This window comes from Bubalus kerabau, chromosome 6 (genome assembly GCF_029407905.1).
Source record: "Bubalus kerabau isolate K-KA32 ecotype Philippines breed swamp buffalo chromosome 6, PCC_UOA_SB_1v2, whole genome shotgun sequence".
Classification (NCBI taxonomy): Eukaryota; Metazoa; Chordata; class Mammalia; order Artiodactyla; family Bovidae; genus Bubalus; species Bubalus kerabau.
Window position 1 is genome coordinate 28,007,816 of NC_073629.1, and position 18,687 is coordinate 28,026,502.

Sequence of the window (18,687 nt, forward strand, 5' to 3'; positions counted from 1 at the left end):
TTCCACATGCCACAGGGCACCTAGGCCCATGCGCCACGACTATTGAGCCCGCATGCTACAACGATGAAGCCTGTGGGCCCGAGAGCCCATGCTCTACAGCAAGAGAAGGCACCATAATGAGAAGCTTGAGCATGGCAAGTAGAGAGTAGCCCCTGCTCCCCACAACTAGAGAAAGCCCATGCACAGCAATGAAGATCCAACCCAGCCAAAAATAAATACATAAAAATTAAGAAATTTTTACAAAGGAGCAAAAGGAGACTTGCCCTGTTGCCTCTCAGGACTGCTATGGGATTCACTGGAGGAAATTTATGGGAACATTATGAACTATATCATCAGGTGCAAATGGGAACTTAATCCATTATTTCAGCTCCTGGGTAGATGATTATTAATAAAATAGCTTGTGTTAGCATAACATTTGTTCTGTTTTGGGTCAAGGTTATTAAAGTATAAATTAGTGCATAAATGTGCCTTTTCTAGCGAAGTTATAGAGCAGTTCCACCACCTCCATCATTTCCTTAAACTCCTTTGTGGTCAACTGCTCTTCCCACTCTGAGCCCCTGGCAATCATTGATTTGTTTTCTGTTCCTATAGCTTTACTTATTTCAGAATATCATATAAATTGAATAATACAGCATGAAGCCTTTTGAGTCTGGCTTCTTTCACCTAGCATAATGCATTGAGATTCATCAAAATTATTTCATATATTCATTAGTTCTTTCCTTTTCATTGCTGAGTAAGTAGTATTTCATTGTATAGGTATATCATGGCTCCTTTATCAATTTGGATTATTTCCATGAATAAACTACTATTAACATTTTTTTATAACAGGTTTTTTAATGTGAGCATACATTTTTATTCCTCTTGGTCAAATACCTAGGAGTAGAACTGCTACATCATATGGCAAGTGCTTGTCTAACTTTATAAAACACTGACAGGTTTTTCAGTGTCTGCAGAACTTTGCATTCTAGCATAACACTTTAAAAAAAATTTAAAAAATAATCCAAAGCCTTCATGTATCCAATTTCATTATCCAAATAGTTCTGTGAGAAAGGGCAGGTAAAATATTACTGCCCTCCATGAGTTTGAGTGAACTCCGGGAGTTGGTTATGGACAGGGAGGCCTGGCGTGCTGCAATTCATGGGGTCGCAAAGAGTTGGACACAACTGAGTGACTGAACTGAACTGTAATAGATGGGGATGTGAGGCCTAAAAAGGAAAAATTATTGGTTAAAGTTTGCTGTAGAGGAGGCTGCTATGTTCCCAATATATATCTTCTCCCCTTCTTCCTTGTAGTAGAGGCTCTTGCTTCCTGCTGAGTTTTGACTGAGCACAGGGTACCCATCAAGAAACTACATTTTCTTTGGAAAGATATCCCATGCTTTTGGATTAGAATTATTACTGTTAAAATGACCATAGTACCCAAAGCAATCTGCAGATTTAATGCAATCCCTATCAAATTACCTGTGACTTTTTTTTGCAGAACTAGAATAAATAATCCTAACATTCATATGAAACCATAAAAGACCTAGAATTAACAAAGCAATTCTGAAGAAAAAAGAATAAAGCAAGAGGCATAAACTCCCAGACTTCAGACAATACTACCAAAGCTACAATAATCAAAACAGCATGATATTGGCACGAAAACATATACAAGTATCAGTGGAACAGGCTAGAGAGCCCAGAAATAAACCCACATAACTATAGTCAATTAATCTTCAAAAAATGAGGCAAGAATATACAATAGGGAAAAACAGTCTCTTGAGAAAGTGGTGCTGGGAAAACTGGACAGCTGCATGTAAATCAATGAAGTTAGGCTATACCCTCACACCATACACAAAAATAAACTCAAAACAGCTTAAACATGCACCATAAAACTCCTAGAAGAAATCATAGGCAAAATATTCTCTGACATAAATTATAACAATACTCTCAAGGCATAGAAATAAAAACAAAAATAAACAAATTGGAGGGAGGAGGGAGGAGGGTTCAGGATGGGGAACACATGTATACCTGTGGCGGATTCATTTTGATATTTGGCAAAACTAATAGAGTTATGTAAAGTTTAAAAATAAAAAAAATAAAAAAAAAAAGAACTAATCAAACTTATAAGCTTTTGCACAGCAAAGGAAACCATAAACAAAATGAAAAGACAACCTACAGAATGGAGAAAGTATTTGCAAATGATGTGACCAACAAGGGTTTAAACTCCAAAGCAGGCAAGCAGCTCATACAGCCCAACAGCAACAAACAAACAACCCCATGGGCAGAAGACCTACATAGACATTTCTCCAAAGAAGACATATTGATGGCCAATAGGCACATGAAAAGATTCTCAACATTGCTAATTATTAAAGCAGTGCAAATCAAAACTATAATGAGGTGCCACCTCACACTGGACAAATGGCCATCATTAAATTGTCTACAAATAACAAATGCCAGAAAGGTGTGGAGAAAAGGGAGCCCTCCTACCCTGTTAGTAGAATGTAAATTGGTACAGCCACTATGGAAAACAGTATGGAGATTCCTCAAAAAACTAAAAATAGAATTACCATATGATCCAGCAATCTCATTCCTGGGCATATATCTGGACAAAACTATAATTTAAAAAGATGCATGCACCTCTATGTTCATGGCAGGACTATTCACAACAGCAAAGACATGGAAGAAACCTAAATGTCCATCCATAGGTGAATGGATAAAGAAGATATGATACATATATACAATGGAATACTACTCAGCCATAGAAAAGAATGAAATAAGGCCATTTGGAGAAACATGGATAGAACTAGGGATTATCATACTAAGTAAAGTAAGTCAGAAAGAGAAAGACAAATACCATATGATATCACTTATATGTGGACTCTAAAATATAATACAAATGAACCTATCTATGAAACAGAAGTAGACTCCAGACATAGAGAACAAACTTGTGGTTGCCAAAGAGGAGAAAAGGTGTCAGAGGGATGGACTTGGAGATTGGGATTAGCAGATTAAACTATTATAAATAATGGATTAACAACAAGAGTCTACCATATAGCACAGGGAACTATATTCAATATCCTGAGATAAACCATAATGGAAAAGTATATTTAAAAGTATATATATATATATATATATATATATATATATATATATACATACATATATAATTGAACCACTTTGCTGTACAGCAGAAATTAACACATTGTAAATCAACTACAATTCCATATTAAAAAAATATAAAAAGAAACTACATTTCCCAGCTTCCCTGGCATTAGGAGACCATGTGACTAGATTTGGCCAGGGGGAATTGAGTGGGAGTGATATATGCAAAGTCTAATTCACTTCCTAAAAACTGGATTTGCTAACTTTCTATATCCTCTTTTCCCTGGCCTGCTGACTGGATTGTGGGCATGGCAGCAATTCACTCGGACTTGATGATGAAGGCAGTACAATATGGAAGAAACCTGGGTCCTTGATCGACATCATGGGACAGAATTGTCCCAACAGACAGGGCCATCCAGATTGCTGTGTGTTTCTTATCCCATTGTCACTCTATGGGCCTCTTTGTTACCATAGCTTAACACTGACCTGAGCTAATCTAGTCTCACACAGCAGCTCTTCGCATCAGGTGGCCAAAATATTGCAGTTTCAGCTTCAACATCACTCCTTTGATCAACAGTTTGATAACTGGATGGTGGTGAGAAGGTTTATCTTATTCATGGAGAACTGCATGTGAAGGAGCAGCAGGACCTGAAGTTGTTAGACATGAGGATGGTTCCTCTAAGACATCTGAGGCACTCGGACTTCTTGGATTAAACAGAGGCAGAAGACCCTTACGGGGGACTGAGTAGATAAAGATGTAGGGTGCAGAAGTGGCTTGTGGAAGCTGTGCAGTGAGAAGATGGGCAAGGAGGGGTCAGGAGTAGGAGGCCCTCTCAGGGAGAGACGGTGACAAGGCAGGGCTGAGAGTTCAAAATGTACAGCAAGAGTTTGGGTGGTACTGGTCATAGTATGAGGAGAAAAGGAGCCAGTGATGAACAGAGAGTGGGTGGAGGTGGACTTGGGTTACATGCTATGAGACTTCCGAAAATTTCTCAGCATGGGGAGAGCTCTTTGGAAGTATGTGTAAGGAGCCCCTGTGTGTGTGTGTGTGTGTATGTGCTGGCTCAATAGATCTGAGCAGACAGAAATCCATGAAGTATGTATTTGAAAACTGCACTCAGTTTATAATAGAATTAATCCAACTTGAGGGACAGTTGTGGAGGGGATGCACACATGCACATTTGGTGAGAGACACTCAGAAGGGGGCCCTGCACTTGGAACTGGATGAGAGTTTACACCAAGGCAGGGAAGCAGCAAGGCCAGAAGAGACGGAGGGCGGGGTGGTCCCTGCAGAGGGGTGTCTGTCTCCACGGTGGCCCCCTCATCACCACCGCTGCCTCTGGTTTGGCCTCCTGTTGTTGATGGCGCCAGGTAGGAGCACACAGCAAGGGGATGAGGAGGCAGCGCTAGGGGCTGCTAGGGGAGCTGAGGAAAGGCGGGAAACGAGCTGGTCTTCATCAGCTGTCTCTCAACCCCAATGCCCAGGTTTCTACTATCCCCAAGGCGCCCAATTCCCATCCTCACCATGTCTCCTTCCCTGAGACCTTGAGGCCTACCAACTTCCCACGTCACCTTCGTATCCATGCACACTGGCATCCCACTTTTCCCAGCGTCCAAGGCTGAGGGTGCTTCCTGCCTCCAGGCCAACCTGCCTCCAGGCTCTTCAGCTCCCACTTCCTGTCGTCTGGATGCTCCTCCCCAATCACACCTCTGCTCTTACTTTTATTTTCAGTCTTACCCTCCTTTCTTGTCCCCCTCACCCACCTCTGTCCATGAAGATAATCATGTTTCTTCCCCTACACCCAGACTTCTGCTGCTCCTCAGACCCCCTTCCCTGCTCCTCCCCTTCTCACTGGAGCTCCTGGCCACACTGGCTCTTCGCTCCCTCCTGTCCCATGCACTGCCTCCAGCAGCAGGCAGACACAAGTTCCTGGAGCCCAATGGAGCCAAAGTCTTGTGAAAGAATAAAGTAATAGTAAGAGAATATACAGGGACTTCTCTGATGGGACAGTGGATAAAAATCCACCTGCCAATTCAGGAGACGTGGGTTCAATCCCTAGTCCAGGAACACCCACATGCCTCAGAGCAACTAAGCCCATGTTCCACAGTTACTGAAGCCTGTGAGCTTAGAGCCTGTGCTCCACAACATAAGTCACCACAATGAGAAGTCCATGCACCTAGAGAGTAGCCCCCACTCGCCACAACTAGAGAAAGCCCATAAGCATCAATGAAGACCCAGCACAGCCAAAAGTAAATAAATACATCTATTTTTAAAAAAAGAATATACATATGGGTGCATGCCTATTTAAGAGTCGGACACGACTGAGCAACTGAACTGAACTGAACCGATATATACTAAAACACAGATATTTAAGCTGATGATATCGTAGGAAAAACCAAAATTCTGTTGGCCTTTATTATAAGTCAGCACTGATTAGATTTTAACATATACTTGGGGAGGACAACACAATCTTTTTAATGCTTAGAGCTTCTAACCATCTTACTCTTGCCCTGGAAACCGGGACTTTACCCTGAATCCCCAGGCCGTTAAAGACACTGCCTCCCAGAGACTTGGAATCACGCAACACACTCACTGTCTTGCTTACTCAGCACTCCAGAGAACCACCGAATAATGATGACTTAAAAAAAAAAGACAGTTATATCTCAGATCTATCACTTTCTTTCCCTGCCCTCCTCACCCCCTCCTCATCCACACCCACATCCTTTCTGAGCTGGAAAACCACAGACACCTGCACAGCACACCCGGCCTGCAGTCTAGCCGCTTCTGGGGCCATCCTTCACTTTGCAACCAATGAATGCCTTGCAATTTCCCCACTTTAAACCATTCACACATCCCCTAACTTGTACACAATAGACTAAGCCCTTAATCTGGCTTCAAGGGCCTTTGAGAACCTTTTTCCTAGACTTCATCAGACTCATCTCCTGCGTATCCCTTGTAACTAACTGCTCCAGGGCAGCTCCTCTCCTACCCACAGTTTCCAGGCTCCATGTCTGTGTTAATGTTGCTGTCTCTTTCTGGAAATTCCATCCCATCTTTCTTCACCTGGTATCACTTTCTCCTGGAAACTTTCCTTTAACTCCCAGAGTGTATAGTCATCCACTCTGGACACTCAAGATCTGTGCACATCTCTATCTTTTAACTTACCTAGTGTACCCAAGGGGCTTCCCTCATAGCTCAGTCAGTAAAGAATTTGCCTGCAATGCAGGAGACCCAGGTTCAATTCCTGAGTTGGGAAGATCCCCTGGAGAAGGAAACGGCAACCCTCTCCAGTATTCTTGCCTGGAGAATCCCCTGGGCAGAGGCCCCTGGCAGGCTACAGTCCATGGGGTCGTGGGAGTCAGACACGACAGTGACTAAACCGCCGCCAGTGTATGCAAAGAATTTGTTTACATATCTTCCCAAATAAACTCTAATATCTTATTCACCTTTGTAACCTCAGCCCTTAGTTCAGGACCTTATGCATGTTATTGTTGTTGTTGTTGCTGTTTAGTTGTTAAGCCATGTCTGACTCTTTTGTGACCCCATGGACTGTAGCCTGCCAGGCTCCTCTGTCCCTGGGATTTCCCACGCATTAATACTGGAGTTAGTTGCCATTTCCTTTGCCAGGGGATATTCCCAACCCAGGGATCAAAACCTCACCTCCTGCATTGTAGGCAGGTTCTTTACCACTGAGCCACATGGGAAGCCCCTTATATATAGTAGGTTCTTAATAACGACTGAGATAAATGGAAGTTGAACTGAACAGGAATTGTATTTGTGTGTGAAAAGGCAGATCTTGGAATCTGTGTGGTGGGAGAGGGTGACTTGGGGTCCAGAGACTGTGAGCTGAGAAGGATAAAGGAGATGCAAATATGATTCAAGGGCATGTCAAAGGAAAGTGTGTGTGTGTGGGTGGCTGTGCATGTGTGTGTATGTGCGTGTGTGCAAGCTGAAGAGAAAGAGACAAAGATTATAAGTACAAAGAAAGAATAAGTGGAGAGAAAAAGGGAGGGAGGAGGACTTCCCTGGTGGTCCAGTGATTAAGAATCCACCTGCCAATGCAGGTGACACAGGTTTGATCCCTGGTTTGGGAAGATCCCACATGTCACAGAGCAACTAAGCCTGTGCACCACAACTACTGAGCTCTGTGCACCCAGAGCCTGTGCTCTGCAGCAAGAGAAGCCACCACAATAAGAAGCCTGCACACCGCAACTAGAGAGTAGCCCCTTCTTGCCACTAGAGAAAGCCCGTGTGCAGCAGCAAAGACCTAGCACAGCCAAAACTAAACAAACAAACAAGTAAATCAATTTTTAGAAAAGAAACTGTGGAAAATTCTGAAAGAGATGGGAATACCAGACTACCTGACCTGCCTCTTGAGAAACCTGTATGCTGGTCAGGAAGCAATAGTTCGAACTGGACATGGAACAACAGACTGGTTCCAAAGAGGAAAGGGAGTACATCAAGGCTGTATATTGTCACCCTGCTTATTTAACTTATATGCAGAGTACATCATGAGAAACACTGGGATGGAGGAAGCACAAGCTGGAATCAAGATTGCCAGGAGAAATAACAATAACCTCAGATATGCAGATGACATCACCCTTATGGCAGAAAGTGAAGAGGAACTAAAGAGCTTCTTGATGAAAGTGAAAGAGGAGAGTGAAAAAGTCGGCTTAAAGCTTAACATTCAGAAAACTAAGATCATGGCATCTGGTCCCATCACTTCATGGGAAATAGATGGGGAAACAGTGGACACAGTGGTTGACTTTATTTTTCTGGGCTCGAAAATCACTGCAGATGGTGATTGCAGCCATGGAATTAAAAGATGCTTACTCCTTGGAAGTAAGTTATGACCAACCTAGACAGCATATTCAAAAACAGAGACATTACTTTGCCAACAAAGGTCTGTCTAGTCAAGGCTATGGTTTATCCAGTGGTCATGTATGGATGTGAGAGTTGGAGTATAAAGAAAGGTGCTGCTGCTGCCAAGTCGCTTCAGTCGTGTCCGACTCTGTGCGACTCCATAGACAGCAGCCCACCAGGCTCCCCCATCCCCGGGATTCTCCAGGCAAGAACACTGAAGTGGGTTGCCATTTCCTTCTCCAATGCATGAAAGTGAAAAGTGAAAGTGAAGTCGCTCAGTCGTGTCTGACTCTTCATGACCCCATGGACTGCAGCCTACCAGGCTCCTCCGTCCATGGGATTTTCCAGGCAAACGTACTGGAGTGGGGTGCCATCACCTTCTCCGAAAGGTGAGTGCAGAAGAATTGATGCTTTTGAACTGTGGTGTTGGAGAAGACTCTTGAGAGTCCCTTGGACTGCAAGGAGATCCAACCAGTCCATCCTAAAGGAGATCAGTCCTGGGTGTTCATTGGAAGGACTGATGTTGAAGCTGAAAGTCCAATACTCTGGCCACCTGATGCAAAGAGCTGACTCATTGGAAAAGACCCTGATGCTGGGAAAGATTGAGGGCAGGAGGAGAAAGGGACAACAGAGGATGAGATGGTTGGATGGCATCACCAACTTGATGGACATGTTTTTTGGTAGAGTCTGGAAGTTGGTGATGGACAGGGAGGCCTGGCGTGCTGCGGTTCATGGGGTTGCAAAGAGTCAGACATGACTGAGCGACTGAACTGAACTGAAGAAAAGAAAAAAGAAAAAGGGAGGGAGGTGACAACCAGAAGGAGTGAGGGATGGGAATCCCATAGATTGGAGCTTTCCATAGTCACAGAAGGCACACAATTAGCTATAAGAGAAGCAGTGGCTATGATGTCCATGTTTGGCTTTGCCTGGGGCTGGAGCTGGCTTGGGAGATAACTTGTATCTATAGACTCCAGAGATTTTGTATTTCTTTCTTGAGTTCAGGGTTACTTTTTCTACCTCTCTGAGGGCTTCTGGCTACAGAGGACTTTTATTGCCTTGATAAAATAAAACACTAGCTGTTCTTAAAAGTGTCATTCTATTCAGGGAACACAGCGTCCCTATTTACTTTGCAAGGCGCTTTCTTTCCCCAGAGAAATAAGCTTTGGCTGTGAGTCCAAGGGCCTCTGGGAGGTGTCATTTGCTAAAGGCACTCAAATGAATACTCCCCCACCCCAGAGCAGAACCAGGCCTGAGGCTGGAAAGAGTTCTTCGTGTCTAAGAATCTGAAGAGTCCCACTTCTCCCAAGTGGCATCTTGAGGAGCTGACGCAGAAAAAAAACAAAAATAGGTGGAACAACAGCTCTGGCCCAGCATTTGCAGTTGGCACTTGTGAGAGTTTCTTTTAACGTTGCTCTTCAGCAGCAGAAGTGGGAGGCTGTGCTCTGCCCTCTGAACCTGGTTTCAGGTTTGGGTCTTCCCGGCCCAGCTTGTTGCTGTTCAGTGGCTCAGTCATGTCTGACTCTTTGTGACCTCACGGACTACAACACACCATGCTTCCCTGTCCTTCACTATCTCTTGGAGTTTGCTCTAACTCATGTCCATTGAGTTGGTGATGCCATCTAATCATCTCATCCTCTGTGGCTCTCTTCTTCTCCTGCCCTCCATCTTTTCCAGTATCAGGCTGCTTTCCAATGAGTCAGTTCTTCACATCAGGTGGCCAAAGTATTGGAGCTTCAGCTTTAGCATCAGTCCTTCCAATGAATATTCAGGGTTGACTTCCTTCAGGATTGACTTGCTTGATCTCCTTGCTGTCCGAGGGATTCTCAAGAGTCTTTTACAACACCACAGTTCAAAAGCATCAATTCTTTGGCTCTCAGCCTTCTTTATGGTCCAATTCTCACTTCCGTACATGACTACTTGAAAAACCATAGCTTCGACTAGATGAAACTTTGTCTGCAAAGTAATGTCTCTGCTTTTGAATACGCTGTCTAGGTTTGTCATAGCTTTTCTTCCAAGGAGCCAAGTGTCTTAATTTCATGGCCCAGCCTAGATCCAGGCTTATAGGAGCAGCAGGTGGGCCAGGCTGGGCCACTAGGGGAGCCCTGGCAGCCAAGTCAATGCCCTCCTGCTCATGTCTGCTTACTCTAGTAAGCACGCTTTTGAGGACCTGCTCTGTGTGGGCACCACACTGAGTACCAGAACACCAACATGCCAAAGACTCATCCTTGCCCTTGAGAGGGTCACAGCATGGTGGAGGAGTCGGGTCATCAGTAGTTTCTGCACAGAGTGGTAAGTGTTCCTTGGGAAAGAAACTCAAGATGCTTCGGGGGGAGGAACAACTTTTAAAACAGTGTCAGCAGAATACTGCAAGCCCAAGGGACAGCACGGACTGAGACCCAGAGGAGACAAGTGACAGGCTGTGGGGGCTGCCAGAAGGAGAGATGTAAGGAGGAGAAGCAGGGGGTGGGGCATCCCGGGAGGATGGCTATGACTCCTCAGCCATACAGTTTACTTTCTTCTTACCTTCCTTTCCTACTCTGACCTTTTGGTCAAAATTTATAAATTTGAGGACTTCCCTGGTGGTCCAGTGGTTAATCCGCCTGCTAATGCAGGGGACCCAGATTCAATCTGGAAAGATTCCATATGCTGCAGGACAACTGAGCCCATGTGCCACAACTACTGAAGCCCATGTGCTCTAGACCCTGTTCTCTGCAACAGGAGAAGCCACTGGAATGAGAAACCCAAGCACAACTAGAGAAAGCCTGCGTGCAACAACAAAGACCCAGAGTAGCTACAAACAAACAAACAAATAAATACAATAGCACTTAATAGTTATTAAAAAGGGTACAGATCTGAAGTCTGAGGGAGAGATAGAAGGAAAGAATTCTTCCCCAGGCCTTGCTGTCCAAGTCCCTGGTCACCACCCAGCAGGGCCTTTTTCACTGAGGACAGTGCCCTTCGGGAGCTCCAAGGGGTAGCTGACATGCACTAGGGTGTGAAGACCTGAGCCACAGCAGAGCGGGAGACAGAGGGCTGGCCGAGGCGCACAGCCCCACGGAAGGCCAGGAGAGCATTCTTACTTCCTTCTCAACTTCTAGCCAACCAAGGCAGTACAAAATTATTTACTTTCCCTCCCTTGATGACTGCTTCTCAAACATATTGGTTGTTTTATATCCTCTGGGTGTGGCAGCATTGGAACATTCTGTCTTGGGAGGCTGTCCCTTCTTGGAACGCATTCAGAAGGAGCTGCCCTTTCTGTTCTAGGGTGAAGGCAACCTCAGATAGACGCTGTTGCAGTCGAGTGCTTTCCGGCTGCTGCTGCCTAAGGAAGAAGGCTGAACCACCGGGAATCGGCAAGGAATCTGCAGTCACTGATTCTGGAGAGGGCAGCCAAGGACCTGACAGAACCGGTTATTTCAGATAGAGCTGTTATCTGTCAGTTCTTATTGAAAGACAGTTCCAGTCCATCAGAGCTCTTCATGCAGGTGGCTCAAGGCACAGATAGATTGCCTTCACAAAATGAGATAAATTACACTGCAGGGCTTGCTGCCTGTCCTCCTTTCTCTTCCTTCTGGGTGTGATGGTAGGACTTCCAAGGTCCTGGAGGAGGGGACTTGATTCCAGGCAGTGAGCCTTACAACCCAGCAGTGGTTCCCTCCAGTTTGCAGAATAAAATTCAGTTCTCCCCCCTCCCACCCCAGGCATTGCTACAGCTTGCTTTTCATTACTAGTGGGCAGGTGAAGTAGGGGAGCGAGGGGCTGGGGGGTGTTATCCAAAACCAAGCAGTGGGCAAACTGTATTTTGCATCTTTGTGGTTCCAATGAAACAAACCGTCATGGCTGGCTATTTGAAATAAGAACAGGAAATCCCACTTTGACCTTCCCCTCACACCTGGGCTCAGCATCCTGAATAGTCAAGACTGTTTCCTGCTTACCTGGTGTGTGTGTGTGTGTGTGTGTGTGTCTGTGTGTGTCTGTGTGTACACTCAGCCCCTCAGTTATGTCTCACTCTTTACAACCTCAGGGGCTGTAACCCACCAGCTGGCCCCATAAAACACTACTGCTGTGGATGCAACCTGGCTATTCTAAATACAGAGAGAGATGGACCCTTATCATTTGTTTCTTAAACATGCTGGGCTTTTTGCTGATGTTTCTTTTTCCCTTTGACTGATGGTCAGCACACCTGCATCTTAGACTACCCTACCACAATTGTCCTTTGGTACAATCAATATGCACTTGATATTGTTATGACCTTGCGATTTTTCACACTTTCAAAAGTAGGTACTGTGCAGGACTCTTTCTCCTAACTGTATAACCTCTCTCGGAACCAGCACAATCTGGTCTCCTTGCTGGTTTCTTTGCTAGCAAGACTATAAACTTGGACATATGCTCCAGATCAATTTACCTAAGGTATTTAAGGTCTTGACATCACCCTGCCCTGGGGACACACCCAGCTATAAAGGTTTTCTCAGCCTCCTCCTTGCTAGGCACTTTCAAGTATATGTAGGGCAGCTAAGTCTCTAGCCTCAGTCCCGTGCCCACTCCATCCCCTCTTGTTTGTTTTAATCTGCTTACTCCTATTTGTCTTTCAAGACTCATCTCAAGGGCATCTCTGAGAAGCCTTTCCTGATGGACTCTCCACTCATCCTCACTCTCTCCATACCAGGTTAAAGAATCCTTTGTGCTCCTATGACCACCTTGCTTACATCTGTGGTTTGACACCATGAGAAAAATACAATATTTAAAAACTTGCCTAGATTGATAATGTGATTGTGAAATACATGAGAAATGTTAACAGCTAATATCGATTGTGTGCTAAGTGGTTACAGTCATGTCCGACTCTTTGCAACTCTATTCATTGTAGACCGCCAGGTTCCTCTGTCCATGGGATTCTCCAGGCTAGAATACTGGAGTGGGTTGCCATGCCCTCCTCCAGGGCCTCTTCCCAACCCAGGGATTGAACCTGCATCTCTTCTGTCTCCTGCATTGGCAGGTAGGGTTCTTTACCACTAGTGCCACATGGAAAATGTTGATTGAGCATTTGCTATGCACCAGGTAGCATTCCAAGAGTTTTACACAAATGATGTCATTACAGATCGACAACAGATCGACAACAGCTCTGCAGCAGACACTCCTGTTGCCTACCAAACCACCCATTCCTTTCTTCACAGCTGGCTGAGCCCTAATTTCATTTGGGTGTCTACCACTCTTCCGAGTAACTCAAGGAAAGCTATATCCCAATTGGTCTAAATCAATTATTGTGAGTCCATTTCTCTTAGAGTGATTGGTTTCAGCATAGACATGGAATAACATTCTGGCCCTGAGACAGGAAGAGAAGTCTAATGAGTGGGGAAAGGGAGGTGCTTCTCAATAATTCCTGGATGCCGGAAACTTTGGCGATCATTTACAATTTAGGAGGGGAATTAACCTCAGAGCAAGAAGACATAAAGAAAATGTCAGAACCAAGAAATGGAAAGTAATTGAGTCTTTGATGGGGTCATTGATTACCGAGGTAACCAACCCAGAAAATATCAGGACTTCTTTTTATGTGAGGAAATATATTTTCCTTATTGCTTAAATTGAATTACTTATAGCCCAGAGCATCTTAATCATTGCAAAATTAGTTAGAATGTTCTATTACTATTTCCATTTCACAAATGAGATAATTGAAACTCAAAGAGCTTAAGTAAGTTGTTTATTCAAGACTAACTGCATATAAAAAGGTAACTAACTCTAGGAATTTAGACGCCACATAGTGCTCAGTCTCTGAGTGCGAGAGCCCAATCTTACTTGGTTTTTTTAATCCTTGCTTCTAGCTGGCATACATAGGAGCTCAAATACTTTTTGAATAGTGAGTACTTGTGTGGTCTGAACTTTTATGGCCATCTCCCTTTAACATCACTGAAATATGAATCTCCTGAAAAGGAACCGAAAAATATGCTTCGTTTGGGTCCTATACACCATAACTGGGTCCCCTGAAAAACAAGTTTAAAAAGGAAGCAATGCAACAGTATTACCAACAGAAAAGTAAATGAAAACAATTCCTTAGAATTGCTCCACTCCAACATAATTGCCACTTGGGGGGATTCCCTTATAGTCCTTTTTATATGCATACTGAACTGTTTGGTAGATGCATAAAAAGCACTCGATGAAAGTTGATAGTCATTTGTAATTTTAGAAAAACACCTAATTTTAGCAAACTAGAAAATTAAGAAAATTTCTTTAACCTTTTAAAGCATTTCATCAAAAAACAACTGCAAATATCCAATTTAATGTTGGAGATGTAAATGATCTCCTTTAGGTTCAGGCTCAAAACCATCACTGCTTCACTACTTCTACTCAGCATTATATTGAAAGTCCTAGTTGGTGGATTAACAAGAGGCAAATAAATAGAAGTTGAAAAGACAAGAAAGGAAGAAACAAAGCTATTATTATTCATAAGTAATACTATTATCTACAAAAAAGAAAAAAGAGAATCTGTAGAAACACTATCAGCATTAATAAAAAACATTCTGCAAAGTTGTTAGATAAATATGCAAGTACAGATAACATTCCAATATACCTGCAACAATTAGAAAGTGTAATAAAAATAGTACTTTCAATAACAATGAAACTTGTGAGTTTCCTAGGAGTAAAAGCCACAAAAAAAGGATATACAAAATCTCTATGGATAAAATTGCCAGAGTTTACTGAAAAACACAAGTTCTAAAAATGTGAAATATGAAGCACTTATGCTGCTGCTGCTGCTGCTAAGTCGCTTCAGTCGTGTCCGACTCTGCACGACCCCATAGACAGTAGCCCAACAGGCTCCTCCATCCCTGGGATTCTCCAGGCAAGAACACTGGAGTGGATTGCCATTTCCTTCTCCAATGCAGGAAAGTGAAAAGTGAAAGTGAAGTCACTCAGTAGTGTCCGACTCTGTACGACCCCATGGACTGCAGCCTACCAGACTCCTCCATCCATGGGATTTTCCAAGCAAAAGTACTGGAGTGGGGTGCCATTGCCTTCTCCTGAAGCACTTTTGAGTTGACTTCAATTATTATAAAATTTCCAATCCTTCCCAAATTAAACTATGAATTCAACATGAAGAAGAGAGGGGCACTTGACTTACCAGACATCAATAATTAAAGCTATAGTAACTAAGATTTCAAAAACATGGGTAGACTGCTGCTGCTGCTAAGTTGCTTCAGTCGTGTCCAACTCTTAGCGACCCCATGGACTGCAGCCCACCAGGCTCCTCTGTCCATGGGATTTTCCAGGCAAGAGTACTGGAGTGGGGTGTCATTGCCTTCTCCATGGGTAGACTAGTGCTTCTCAAACTTTCAGGCCCCCAGGAATCCTCTGGGGATCTTGTTAATCCCAGATCCTAATTGAGAAGTTCTAGGAGGGGGCTTGAGATGTTGCTGTCCTAATAAGCTACCAGGTGATATTGATGCTGCTGGTCCATGAGGCATCACTTTGAAAAGCAAGGAAGTAAATAATTGAAAGAACAGAATAATAAGCCCAGAAACAAACCTATGTGTTTATGAAAGCTTGCTATATGACAAAAGTGGCATTGCAGATTAGTAGGGAAACTGGATTATTTAATAGATTGGGTTGACTCAAAGTCCTTATGAAAGGGATATCATGAGCTGAAATCAAAATTGCTGGGAGAAATATCAATAACCTCAGACATGCAGATGGCTCTAAGGGCAGAAAGTGAAGAGGAACTAAAGAGCTTCTAGTTAAAGGTGAAAGAGGAGAGTGAAAAAGCTGGCTTAAAATTCAACTTTCAAAAAAATAAGATTACAGCATCTGGTCCCATCACTTCATGCCAAAATGATGGGGAAAAATCAGAAACAGTGGCAGATTTATTTTTGTGGGCTCCAAAATCACTGTGGACAGTGACTGCAGCCATAAAATTAAAAGACGCTTGCTCCTTGGAAGAAAAGCTATGACCAACCTAGATAGCATATGCAAAAGCAGAGACATCACTTTGCTGACAAAAGTCAAAGCTATGGTTTTCCCAGTAGCCATGTATGGATGTGAAAAGAAAGATGAGCAAGGAAGAATAGATGCTTTTGAACTGTGGTGTTGGAGAAGACTCTTGAGAGTCTCTTGGACTGCAGGGAGATCCAAGCAGTCTATCCTAAAGAAAATCAGTCTGAATATTTATTGGAAGGACTGATGCTGAAGCTGAAACTCCAATACTTTGGCCACCTGATGCAAAGAACTGACTCATTGGGAAAGACCCTAATGTTGGGAAAGATTGCGGGCAGGAGGAGAAGGGGATGACAGAGGATGAGATGGTTGGATGGCAGGCATCACTCACTCAATAGACACGAGTTTGAGCAAACTCCAAGAGATAGTGAAGGACAGGGAAGCCTGGTGCGCTGCAGTCTATAGGTTGCAAAGAGTCAGACATGGCTGAGCAACTGAACAACAGCAACATAGGAATGTCAAAGTTAGGGAGAGCTTTGAAGATTATACACAGCTGGCTTTGAAGATGGAAGAAGGGTCTACAAGCCAAGGGTTGTAGGTGGGCTTCAGAAGCCAGAAAATGTGAGAAAACAGATTCTCTCTTACAGCCTAAAGAAAGAATGTTGATTTTAGCTCAGTGAAAGCCATTTTGGACTTCTGTCCTCCAGGCTGTAACAAACTTGTTGTTTTAAGCCAAGTTTGTGGTATATCATTAGAGGAGCATTACAAAATAAATGTGCATACAGCAAAAGGTACAATAAAACAAAGCAAAAACATAAGCGACAGACTGGGAGAAAATTTTTGTGATGCATCCAGGTGACAAAGAATTAAATGGGAAACTAACTATAAGGAAGACAAAAACACACATACATCATGAAAAATAAGTCAAGAGACCAACTAGAAAAAAAGCAAAGGGTATATACAGAATTGACAGAGAAAGAAAACTCAATGATAAAGAAAAATAAGAAAAGATGCACAGCTTCATTGAAAATCCTAGAAATGCAAATTAGAAAAAGTGAGATGCCATTTTACACCCATCAGAATTTTTAAATTTTGATAATGCCAACTGTTAATGAGAATGTAGAACAATGAAACTTTCACAAAATACTGACAGGAGAGAATATTTTTGTAATGGAGAGAGCAATTGAGTGGTATTTAGTAAACCTTAAGTCACTCATACCCTATAACTTAATAATTCCACCTACACATATTTCATTAGAGACACAATAACATGTGAGTATTTGGAGAAACAAGACTATTCATTAAGGCATTTTTGTAATACTAAACAACTGGAAACAACTAAATATCCTCCCATGGGCAAATGGGTAAATAAATTATAGCATATTCCCACAATAGAAAACTCAGAGCAATTAAAATCAATGAGTCAGCACTTCCTCTCTTACCTAACTGTATACATAATTATGCCTTAGCTGGCTTCCCCATCTGTGGTGTCTTCCCATTTTTGTACAACTGGAAAATATTTGAAAATCTGATGATGCCTCTACCTTAGTTAAAAATTCACCAGTGTGTGGGTTTTTTTGTGTAAATTTGATTGTGCAGGGTCCTAGTTGCAGGAGGCAGGATCTAGTTCCCTGACCAGGGGTTGAGCCCAAACACCCTGCACTGTGAGCGCCAAGTCTTAACTACGGGATCACCTGCAGGTTACAGGGAAGTCCTACCTGCATGTTATTTTAAAGTATAATTTCTAACCAATAGACCACATATGTTTAAAGTATACAATCTGATGTTTTGACACACATATAAATGCCACCATGATCAAGGGAGTGGACACTTCCATTGCCCTCGAATGTCTCCTGTGTCCCTTTGTAGTCTTTCCCTCAACCTCTCTCATCCCCAAATAGCCATTGATCTGCTTTCTGTCACTGTAGATCAGTTTGCCTTTTCTAGAGTTTTATGTAAACAGAATCATGCAGTATGTATTCTCTTTTTGTCTGGCTTCTTTCTCTCAGGATAATTACTTTGAGATTCATCCATGTGGCTGTGTAGTTTATCCCTTGTTATTGTTGAGGGTGTGGATCACAATAAACTGTGGAAAATTCTGAAACAGATAGGAATACCAGACCACCTGACCTGCCTCTTGAGAAACCTATATGCAGGTCAGGAAGCAATAGTTCAAACTGGACATGGAACAACAGACTGGTTCCAAATAGGAAAGGGAATACGTCAAGCCTGTATATTGTCACCCTGCTTATTTAACTTATATGCAGAGTACATCATGAGAAACGCTGGGCTGGAGGAAGCACAAGCTGGAATCAAGATTGCTGGGAGAAATATCAATAACCTCAGATATGCAGATGACACCACTCTTATGGCAGAAAGTGAAGAGGAACTAAAGAGCCTCTTGATGAAAGTGAAAGAGGAGAGTGAAAAAGTTGGCTTAAAGCTCAACATTGAGAAAACTAAGATCATGGCATCTGGTCCCATCACTTCATGGGAAATAGATGGGGAAACAGTGGACACAGTGGTTGACTTTATTTTTCTGGGCTCGAAAATCACTGCAGATGGTGACTGCAGCCATGAAATTAAAAGACGCTTACTCCTTGGAAGGAAAGTTATGACCAACCTAGACAGCATATTCAAAAGCAGAGACATTACTTTGCCAACAAAGGTCCGTCTAGTCAAGGCTATGGCTTTTCCGGTGGTCATGTGTGGATGTGGAGGTTGGACTGTGAAGAAAGCTGAGCGCCAAAAAATTGATGCTTTTGAACTGTGGTGTTGGAGAAGACTCCTGAGAGTCCCTTGGACTGCAAGGAGATCCAA